An 11606-nucleotide genomic window follows, 5' to 3' on the forward strand; every position below is an offset into this window, starting at 1 on the left:
AGGAAGGAGCACGGGGCTGGCTCCAGCACGGGGCCCGGCGGCGGGCACAGAGGCGGCATTCCTGGACACGGAGGGGCCCGCAGGAGAGGCTGCGGGAGGCACCAGCACTGCTAAGGCCCCTGCGTGGGAGGAGGATGTAGCTGAGGGATGCAGCCTGTCCTCAAGCAGGGGCTGTGGCCTCTGCGGGACAAGTGGGTCTCCCCTACCACGGGGAGTGATGCTGCCAGGCCCACGCTGGAACTCTGCGCCACCAAGGCTGGGCTTTCTGTCGGGAGTGGCTTTAACAGGAGCTTCTCTGAGAAAGCATTCAGAGAGGCCACAGCAGAGAGAGAGCAGCCACTGCAGGAACGACACCCCCAAGTCCCTTCCCTGGAAGCTCTAGGGAGGCTTACTGGGGTCACTAAATTCTGCCTAAGGGGTTCCAGGAATGCTTCTGAGACAGGCAGGCAGACCGGTGATAATGGGATGGGGCCCAGGGCGGGGGTGGGGAGGTGGGGAATAGGGGAGTCAGTGGGGGGGGGACAGGTGCAAGTCAGCCCGGGAGGGGCAGCACAAACCCACCCCCTCCCGGAGACCCTCCTGCAACCCTTCTCCCCACCAGGGAACCACCTATCTGTCATCTGCCCCTAACGCAGGTGTCTGGGCTGTCCTGTCACTGAGCACTGCAGTCCATCAGCCTGGCCACACCAAGGCTGTGGAGGAGCAATGACCAGGCATGTCCTGAGCCAGCTCCTTCCCCTTGTGCTGGGCAGCACTGGTGCTTGGATCTGGGCTGATTCTCTCCAGGTCTGGATGTGGGGGACAGAGCGGGGGGTTGGGGGAGGGAGGGCAGGTCATGGGCATGGCCAGAGCAATTCATCAGAGCCATGCCCTGCTCAGGAGCAGCCAGCAGGATGACCGGGCAGGCTGGACAAGGGCCCTGCCTTACCTGGGCCTGGGTCTCCTTCAGGGTCTCAGGCCAGGCCCAAAGGTTGGGGTCACAGCCCTGTCACTGCTGGGATCTCTGTCATCCCATACTATGGGAATACAGCAATGGTTTTTCCTTGTTCTAAGTCATTCCCTACTTGTGATTAACTTTTATATAAGATTTATTCCATGTAAATAAGTGTATACATTAGATGATAATATGACAGGGTTTCTGAGTCTCAGCACTATTGACATCTTGGCTTTACCCAGATAACTGTTTGTAAGGGGCTGTCCTGTACATTATAGGATGTTTAGCAGCATCCCTGGGCTCTGCCCACTAGGTGCCAGTAGCGTCACCCTGCTAAATTGTGACGACCAAAAACATCTCCAGACATTACCAGATCATTGCAAAATTTCTCTCAGTTGAGACACAGGCCCCAAGTTCTGACATGAGACTGGGAAGAGTGGTTACTCTTGTATAAGCCAAGCACAGCAGGACCAAAGAAGGAAAGATCAGCTCTGAGGCTGGGGTGAGTTTTTTCAGTTCAGTGTCCTGCCCCCATAGACAAGCCACACCGTGCAGCTGTCCTGGGAGCCCCCATGTGTGGACACCAGGGCCACCAGGTGAGCCTGTGCAACATTGAAGGTCACTGCACAGCCCAGAGCTAACCATTCTGAAGTTGCTCTGTACAGGAACCATCTACACCACTGACCCAGCAGTGACTCTGGCCCCAGCACACGTCTGAGTGTGTCCACACAATGGCCAGTCCAGCCTTGGAAGGCATCTCTCTGAAATGCTCCATGAGCTGTTACTTCCACAAGCTTTACACATCCAGTTCTTTAAGTTCCTTTTTGGATGCATTTCTAAGGCTCTAGGGGCTGCTCACATTAGATTCTTTCTGGAACTGAAATAGACCCCGTACAATGAATGTTGGTGTTCTTTCCAGAAACTCACTGCTGTGTTTCTTCCTAGTACTTATAGATCCTAGCTATAGCAAATAGCCATCATGATTCTCATTTTATCAGTCAGAAGTCTTAAGGTTACAGGGGGAATGGGAACTCAACTCAAACTGACTACCATAACCTGAGAGTGTAGAAGCAGGGAGATCAGGCATGGCTGGATCCAGAGCTTCAAGTGATGTATGTGATCGTGGCTCAGGCTCACTGACTGTCTCCAGCCTCCAGCTCTGCTTTCCTGGGTGTCAGCCTCACCCTCAAGCAGGCCCTTTCCCAGGAGCAGCTCCAGGCTTGTGTGATCCTTACTGCTTCTGATCTCAGAAAAGAGACGCCTCCTTCCCAGTACTTCCAGCAAAATCCTGGGATGGAGTCTTAAGGAACCGACCTGGGCCACATGCCCACCCCTGAGCTAAGCCTTAGAGGCAGGGGGGTGGAATATGTGAAGTGGCCTGGCCCAACTCATGTGGCCACCCCAGGCCAGGTGGCATAGGAAGGGTGGATGGGGAGGAGAAGCCCCTTCTCCAAAACCAAGGGACTGAGGATAAGGGAGAGATGTTCCTCAGTGGAACATCTGAGTGGGTCATTACCAGAAGGGCAACTTGCTGGGCAGAAACATCTGACGTCCTCTGTGCTCATAGTTCAAGGGAGAGCAAAGCAGGGGTTCCACAGCTCCTAGTCAAGGGTGTGTCACCCTACCGCTCACCTCACAATACGATGACAAATTCAGGGCCCTCCTACTGTTTCTTTTCCTGATGCTCTATCTGCCTATCAGCAGGAAGCCATCCCATCCTGGATGTAACTGCTTCTTGCTGAGGGAGTTCAGATACTTTCCAAATGCCCAGCGACCAGAAGGCAGCTGCTGTCAGGCCTTGAATGCAGAGGCTCCTTGACACCCACAGGCAGCCTTGAAGTCAGGTCCTGCTGTCCTCCTGGCCCTGCTTGATCCCTGCTGTGGGGACGTCCCACAGTGGGCTCTGCCTAGCTCATAGCTCTGGTCCTGGTCTGCAGCCATACCTGGCGATGGTCCCCAGACTCTTCGCCGTGGGGCTGCGCCCACAGGAGCTTCCAGAACCACCTCTGGCCCAGCCCTAAGCAGACCCCTCTGGAACTCTCAGGTTGGGTCCTGGAATCCTTCCAGATACTCCTTCCTTTGGGGAATTGTGTGTCACCAGCCTGTCTGCCCTTCTGTACCTCCCAGCTTTGATCTAGGTCATCCTGGACCCCCATAAAGCTTTCTTCATTTTGCATCTTGGAGATCAGCAGTTGGAGCCTTAAGACTTCCCTCTCAGGAGGTCTGACCTCCTTGTGAAGGATGCTATCTATGTTCACACCTTATGATATCTACTATGCTATGTACACTCTGTTATCTCCACCGGAGAACCCCTAGAATAAAGAAGGTCTGCACTGTGGTGGCTTTCTACCCTCACCTCTACAGAAATGCAGGTGGTAATATCTCTCATGAAAAGAACAAGCCTCTGCTTTTCCAGACACGCCAGCACCTGCAGGGCGGGTCCCTTCTTAGGGGCTTTGCTAAGGGTAGGGGCCATGCTTCACACTCCTCTATGGCCATCTGTGTCCTGCAGCCTGTTCTATGTGGCTTTTGAGACCAGGATCTGGAGTGCTGGGAGCCAGAGGTTTCTGTTATTTATAATTATCCATTTATTGCCATAAATGGATTTTGCAGAATCTGCATCCTGAAATCAGCCAAGAAATCAATAGTACCTACTTTTTAGGAAGGTATTTTGCTTTGTAGTTGTTAAAGGTATTTCCATGCTATCTCTCTCTCTCTCTGTTTCTTCCAAAATAAAGCACTGGGTCTTGGAAAAACCTATTAGAGTATGATCTGATTACTGATTTTTCCCACTGACTTACATCCTGAAGGCAAGAGAATCAAAGACTCCCATGATTTGGTTTAGATTGCATTTTCTTCTCATAAATCTTGGACCTCGGGGATTTTCTAGGCCAACTTCCTTACCTGAACAGAGGAAGAAACTGCAATGGAGGCCCAGATGATTATCTAAGGCCCTGACTTGGACTGTGCCTTAGCTGGGACCAGAGTAAAGGACCCCTGACTCCTGGTTCAGGGCACTTTTGACTTCACAAAGATGAAAGGAGAGATAAGGAAGAGGAGCTCAGGGGTTTGGGATTAACAAGGGGGGTGAGACCTAGCAGTGCTTGTGCCTGTAACTTTATGGGAAGAGAGTTGTGCTGCCATCCCCACAGAGAGAGGACATGTCTTTTTCCATAAAACCCATTTATACACTCAGCCTGGGAATGAAAGAAAAATTAGTATTGTGTCATTTTGGAGTCTTATAAGGAAATGTCCTCCCCAGCCTATAGAACAAAGCATTAATCTTCTGTCCTATATAGGAAAGGTGTGTGTTATCTTTAAAAATAAGTTATGGCAAGTGCTGAGGAACTGACAAGTTTTTGGCTCCACTTCACAATGCTTTTCAAGGAAACCTGGCCTGGACAGGGAGCTCCTCTGCACTGAATGACATTGGCACCAAGCCTGCAATTCATGTATACTGCCACTAAGTGGCGGTAGGTAGCATGGCCATGTGGTCCAAACACAGTCACACAGGTACCTTATTAGGTTTCTGCAATCAGAGGTTCTGTTTTTTCTCCCCCTGGAAAAAGGGACCAGAGATTTTAGAAATCTGTTACCATCCAAAAGGTTAAGAACCAGGGTTATGAATGAGATATATATTTAAAAATTCAGGTATAGATAATATTACATATTTCAAAAATAAAAAGAATAAACAGTGAAAAAATTTCCTGTAACTCCTGCCCTAGCCACTAGTGTCCTTCCCATGGGTGACCAACAGTTTTTAGTTTCTTGTGATCCTTCCAGAGAGGCTTTGGGATTGCATACAAGTATCTATAGGTTCACTCTTTTTTCCTTTCTCTTTTTTCATACACAGGGTGGCATGTGACACATAACTTCTGCTCTTAACCATCTATCTTGGAGAACTTCCCATGGTAATTATTCCTGTGTTTTCTCCTTCTTTTATGGCTACATACTATTTCAGTGTTTGGATGTGCCCCCATGGTTTAACAGTCGCCTATCCATTGATATCCAGGCTGTTTGCAGTCATTTACTGCACAAACAAGAACACAACGAATAAGTCTGCTCATGGCTATTTTGCACATGTGTGATATACACATTGAACAATTCCTAGAAATAGAATTTTTAGGTCAACGGGTTTGTGCACTTGTAGTTTTGATAGGAGTGATCTGATTTTCCTCCAGAGAACTTGTATTGATTTAATACTCCCAGGCCATGAGGGAGCCTGCCAGTTTTCCCTTGCCCTCTGGAACTTATTGTGTTACTGGACTCCTGGGTCTTTAATAGGTAAGAACAGTGGCATCTCAGTGTAGTTTTAATTTGCATTTCTTATTATGAATAAGGATGGACATCTTTTCAGATACTTAAAAGTCATTTCTATTTCCTTTCCTGTGAATTGTCTGCTTGTAAGAAGACAATTTTGCCTCTTTTTTTCATTGAGTTGATTTTTTAAAAAAATCTATTTTTGATGCTATCTATATATTAGGGAAACTAACTGTTTTGTGATGTGAGTTGCAAACATTAAAAAATATTTCCAGGTTTGTTGTTGACTTTGCTCATGTGTTGATTTCCATGCAAGTTTTTCTGAAGTCAAATTTAGCAATCTTTTATGTTATCACTTTTCACTTTTGTGGCATATTTAGAAAGGCCTGCCCCACTCCAAGATTCTTTAGAAATTCTCTGAACAGTGATGCTTGGCTCAAGTCCACCAGATTTAGGGGTTCCAAGCAAGGCTGGGGGCAGGCTTGTACCTGTGGACATCAGCCACTACTACTCCTGTGTGCAGGGATGGGGTCTTATCCCCAGTGATTGGTCCAGAGCTTGCCCATAGAAAGAGGCAAGGGAGGTTGTTGAAGGAAGCAACGTGAAAACTAGCTGGTCCACCCACATCCACAGACAAACAGGGTTATGCAAATCATCTCCAGGCATAGGTGTCTGATTTCCTTTGGAATTTGACCACAATAGAGAAAGGCAAGAGATGAATGCATTTGGGCCCCATACTTAATGTTTAAGGGTAGGGAATCATCTTCCCAATTGTGGCTATCCGGTCATAGGCATTTGGAGGAAAGCTTAGGCCATGCAAGACTAGATGAGGCTAACTTTTTATCTTATCTTATTTTTAATTGGAAGTTGGTGGGTGCAGGGATCAAACCCTGGACTTTGGTGTTACCAGCACTATGCTTTAACCAACTGAGGTGAAGCTAAACTTTTCGTTGGCTGGGTGACCAGAATGTTGAAGTGCATGGAAAAGAAACAGGGAAGACGTGCTCACCTCTCGGGGGAGAGAGATGGGTCAGGAACCCGCAGGGGCCTGCTCTGGACTGTGCCTTTGCTGCCCTTGTTTGGCATGTGGGCTACAAAGCTGCCCTGCCAAAATAGCCCCCCAACTGGAAGATCTGGCCCTCTGGGTCAGAGTGTGTGTGTGTGTGTCAGTGTGTGTGTCAGAGTGTGTGTGTGTGTGTCAGTGTGTGTGTGTGTGTGTGTGTGTGTGTGTGTGTGTGTGTGTGTGTGTGTGTGTGTGTGTGTGTGGTGGAGACAAGCCCACGAATGCCCCTGGCCACCGCAAGTCCACACTAAGTCTGCTGTTACTCCAGCTCAGGACTCTGCTCCCCAGGCCCCTTTCTCCTCCTGGTCTTAGCTCTTCTCACCCCACCCACCCCCCTCTTCCTTGCCTAGTACTCCTTCCTCTTCAGAACTTCCCGCACCATGGCTTCACCCTAACCCAACCAAAAGGAGAAAACACCCAGCGCGAATAGTCGGGATGTGGGAGAGGGAGGCACCTGAGCCCCTGGCTCTGTGCCATTGAGGAACCTGTGTGCTTTCCCAAGTCGAACCAACTCGGGACTGACTGAGAGTGCCAGAGGGTCAAAGGTGACACCGGAGTCTCCAGCACGACCTTCAGTGCTTCAAGGGACTTGAGATGTGTGTGGGTGTCTGGGAGTGAACGAGGTTAGGGTCTTCTCCATTCAGGACGGCCAAGAGAGAAAATCCTGGGGTGAGGCCCTGGGGCTGGGGACTAAGACAGCACAGGGTATCAGGGACCAGGTGGGAAGACCTGGAATCCAGCACCCGCCTGGGGCATCTGCGGCGGGAAGGCAGCAGGGGGCCTCCCCTGCCAGATGGGGCTTTCGGAGTCCATGATCCCTGAGGGCTTCTCGCCCGGAGTTCCTCCGGCCCCCCACTGCCCCGCACACAGTAGCGGGGGGCCGAGCAGGGTGCGGTCGCTGCGGCCCTTCTGTGCCGCCAGCGCTCCAGAGCCCTGCAGGGGGCAGCGCGGCGCCCGGGGCAGCGTGCGGGCGCCCAGCCTCGCCTTCACCTGTTCTACCCGCGGGAGGACCAGACTCCTACGGCTTCCGAGCCAGCAGGTCCGGGGCACGCCCGGGAATCTGTGTGCTCCCCAGGGCCCGGGGCGGTTGGGGCGCCGCTGCTTCCCGAGCCTGGGCTCCAGCGTCTGACCCCAGGGCCGCCCCGCACAACCCGGCTCCCGGGCCGGAGGGCGCGGGGCCCCGATCAGCGCCGGGCACGAGCGCTTCTTCGTCGTCCTCCCTTTATTCTCGCCGCGCGGTCTGGCCAGGAAGCGTCTCCGACCCCCATTTCCTGGGCGGGGGCGGCAGGCGGGTGCGGGGAGCGCCCCGCGGCCGCGCCGCGTGCGCCGGGCAGAGGCGGCCCTGCGTGCCGTACGCCGCGTCCGGGGCGCGCCAGCCGCTATTCAGCTTCCCGGGCTCATTAGCAGTCTCGGTGTGCGGCTCGGCGCGGGCTCACAAAGAGCTGCGGCGGCGCCCCGCGCTCGGCCTCGCGGACGGAGCCGGCGGCGGCGGGGCGGGGGCGGCGGTGCCCGCGCAGCCCCGCACCGGGTCCAGGTAAGCCGGGGCGCACGGGCCGCCCGACTAGCCGGCGGCCGTAGCCTGGGCGCGCCCGGGTGGGCGCGGGGGACCGGGGCGCGGGGGGTGGGGGTGGCGCGTATGCTGCGGCCCGAGCGCTGCCCCTCCGACCCGGCGGGGGGCGATCGGCAGGGCCGGCCGCCACTGCGACCTGGGGGTGCAGCCCGGCCACTCCACTCTCCCCGGGCCAGCCCGTCCCCCCCAACCCCCCGCCCACCGGCGGGAGGGCGCGGCGGCTTGCGCATCCCCGGCTCCGGCTGCCTGCTCGGGTCCCGCCGGGCTGGCCGGGCCCCTAATGCGTTCCGCGACCCCGTTTGGCACTGGCACCAAGTCCCTGGGCCGGGCGGCAACTCCCGAGTTTGGGGTCGCTTCTGGGCTCGCTGCCTCCGGAGAACCCGAGCTCCGATCTTCGCCCCTTCGCCTTTCTCTGTAAAATGAGGCCCAGACGGGAACACTCGTTAATTAAAAATTCCACACCGCGTTTGCCCTGGGCGGCCGGCGCGGGGCTGGGCGGCCCGGACCTGCACCTCGGCTCGGCCCCTTCCCCACGGCAGGCACAGATGATCGAGGCGACCACTGAGCCCTGCCCCTAGGCAGTGCTTTACGCCGCATGGCCGGGCGGCGGGTCTCGGTGTGCCAAGGCTGGGGACCGACTTCCCCTGAGCTGGGCGCGGAGGGAGGGCTCGGAGGGCGCCCCAGAGGGGCCTGCCTTCCCACAGCCAGCAGGGGAGCGGAGCCTTCGATGGAGCCCGCGAGTCTTAACTTAGTACTGCCTTGCAGAAGGAAGTCTTTTAGTTCTTTCAGGTCTGTTCAGATGGAGCCAGACTTAGATTTGTGGTTAAGCGTAGTCAGCTCACAATGGCCGTGTAGAGGGTGATGTACCCAAACCTGGCACTTGCTCCCTGGGCTGCACTGCCCCTGGCCTCTTCAACCTCCGGTCCCCCTTTCTGGGTACTGTGCTGTTGTTGATCCACCTCTTCCTCCTTTTTCCTCTTTGAGAAAGGACAATGGATTTAGACATAATGAGGAAGCTTCGGTGGTCGAAGTGGGACTTTTCCTGAGTACAATTTGGTAGGTGTGCTGAGAGCCTGTGAGTGGCCTTTGCTCAGGCCACTGGGTTAGGTTCCCCCTGGTGAGATGAGGCAGGGGCTTCTTTGTGGGTAGCAGCCACCACACAGAGGACATGGTCTGGGTTTGCTAGCACAGGTCTCAGAGCATCCAGGCCACCCTGCCCTGTGCCCTCACTCCAGGGTGGTCGTAGATGCTGCTTCTACCCACAGTCTGGGCTGGAAAGGGTCTCTGGAGCTTCGGATCTCCTGGGCAGGAGGGCTGGGAGTGACACAGACGTGGAACCAGCTGGGACTGCAGGCGGTGTCCAGGGTGTTAGTGGATGTTTGGAGCTTGCGGGTTGTTGGCTTGCTACGTGGGAAGCCCTCCCCTGGTGGGCACCCAGCACTGGGGGAGGCCCTGGGAGCGGTCTCCAGAGCTGAGTTGGGTCTGGGCTGTGACACGAGTGATGGGCCATCCCCAGGGTCTTCACCCTCATTTGTTGGGGGTGTGGTCCGTGCCCCTCCCCACCGCCAGCCTCTCCATCTCCGGGGCTTCTGCCTGGGAGATGCGCAGGCTGAATCAGATGGCATGTGTGCCTATGTGTGCCTGCGCGTGTGAACGGGGGGTGGGCGGGTGCTGGGAGGGGGCAAAGCGCGACCAGAAACTTCTTTTCCACCTCTCTTGCCTTCTCAGGCACCCCGGGCCCAAGTTGTGGCTTGTTAGCTTGTTTGCATAACCATCCCTTGAGTAGTGCTAACCTTTTTTTTTTTTTTAATTAGTTTCACAGGATTAATTGGTGGGGTTGGATTGTGAAATGAAGGCATATAAATATCCAATTTGCCAAATGAGCTAAGAAATACTAGATAAAAATAAAAGATAATTGTAAAAGACACCAACGGCACCCCTGGAAGCTGAGAGGGAGTGCTAAAACACCTTGATTTTTCCTAGACAAAACTGAGGAACTCAAAGGAAAAACACATTCAATGGTCAGGTTGGCATCGGGCTTGGCTTTGTTTGGATTGGGAGGCAGTGAGGCCTGTCAAGGGGTAACAGTGGGGACAGAGCCTGGATGCGGAGTCCCCTCCAGGCTTCAGCTCCTCCCGGTGCTCCTTTCTGTCCTCTTCCCTGTGTACCTGCCCCCGGTGACTCAACAGGTGAGGGCGTCTGGTGACAGCATGGTCCGAAGTCTTGGAGAAACCTTTACTGTCAGGGGGATGTCCAAGAGGGCTAGGGGCAAGTGGGCATGAAGACCCTGAACATGTCACTGGCTGGCCTCAAGGGCCTTCTGGAACAAGTGACAGAGGACCCACATGCCCTGCCTTGACAGAGGGGGGAGTGCCCTAGGCGTGGGTGGCAGTCCTGGCTATGTCTCCTCACTGTGCTGTCACCACTTCCTCTCCTTTTCCAGGTGACCCCAGGAGGACTGGGGACATGTAGGCACCAGCGGGGAGTGATATAGTCACTGACCATCAGGCAGGTATCCCTGATGTAGGTCACATTTAGATGCTTGCTTGCCGAGAGGCAGCCTGGATGCCCAGCAGAGGTTGGGGTGATGCTGGGTGGGCCGAGCACCCACAAGAAGGATTCTCTGGCTCCTTCCCCCTCCCTGCATCCCCCCGCCCACCACCTGGGTAGGGTCCAGCTCTGTCTGAGAGCAGCCTCCTGGCACAGGCTTAGTCAGCTATCGTGGACACTGGCTTCTCTTGCCTCTCCTACAGCCAATCTTCCCCTCTCTCTCTGTCCAGACACACAAGAAATCCCAGGGAGGCCAGTGACCTCAAGGTCAGGCACTCAGGCTGTCTCTGTGGAATCCTACATATTGGTGGGGCGGGTGCCATTGCTGTGTGCATTATGATTTCTGTGCCAGCTGTGTGTGGGGTTTCTTAGGGTTAGGCTGCGGGGTTGTCCCTCGGCAGATTGGGCCCAAGCCAGGTCTGTCTCCTTTGTTCAAACCTTCAATGGCTCTGCAGTGCCTGCCCCACGCCCACATTCCCTGGCCTGATTTTCTCAAGTCGCCCTGCCCCCATACCCAAGCATGGTCCCTCCAGGCTCCCCAGGCTCTAGGCAGACAGGCTCACAGCCTAGTTTGTCCTGGGTTGATGCCACCCCATCCCCAGCTGTCACCTTAGTCCAGGGCCCTTGTGTCTACCCTTGATAGTCCCAGCTGAATTGGGGCTCTTTCCCTCTTCTCCCTTGGTCCTCACATTTGCCAGGCTCACCCCTGCGTCAGGACCTTTGCACTTTCTCCTCCCACTGCCTGGCATGCTCTCCCCCAGATGTCCACTGTCTTGCTCCCTCACTTATTTCCGTTCTCTGTCTATATGCCAGCTCCCTGACCACCCTGCAGAAATTAACATCACTTCCCCCTTTCCTGTTAACCCTGCTTTGTGTTTCTTCTTAGTATGTAACATTCAGTGTATCATTTATACACTTGTTTATTGTCTGTCTCTTGCCACTCAAATGTGAAGATAGTAACTAGAATAGTGCCTGGCACTAGTAGACCCTCAGTACTATTGTTGGATGAATAAATGAATGAAACTCAGGAGCATCAGTCTTCTTTCAGCGCACGCCGGGCTTGCCACTCCTTTCCCTGAGCTCCAGCACTGGCACCGGGCTGTATTCACATTTGGATCCTTCCTAGAACCTAGCACGGAGCCTTGTGCTCAGTGGGCAGTCAGGAAAGAGCTGTGGAATTGTACAGCACAAGTCAGTTTTCATGTAGGCTAGAAGAGGACCTGGCTGGG

This window comes from Cynocephalus volans, chromosome 3 (assembly GCF_027409185.1).
Source record: "Cynocephalus volans isolate mCynVol1 chromosome 3, mCynVol1.pri, whole genome shotgun sequence".
NCBI lineage: Eukaryota > Metazoa > Chordata > Mammalia > Dermoptera > Cynocephalidae > Cynocephalus > Cynocephalus volans.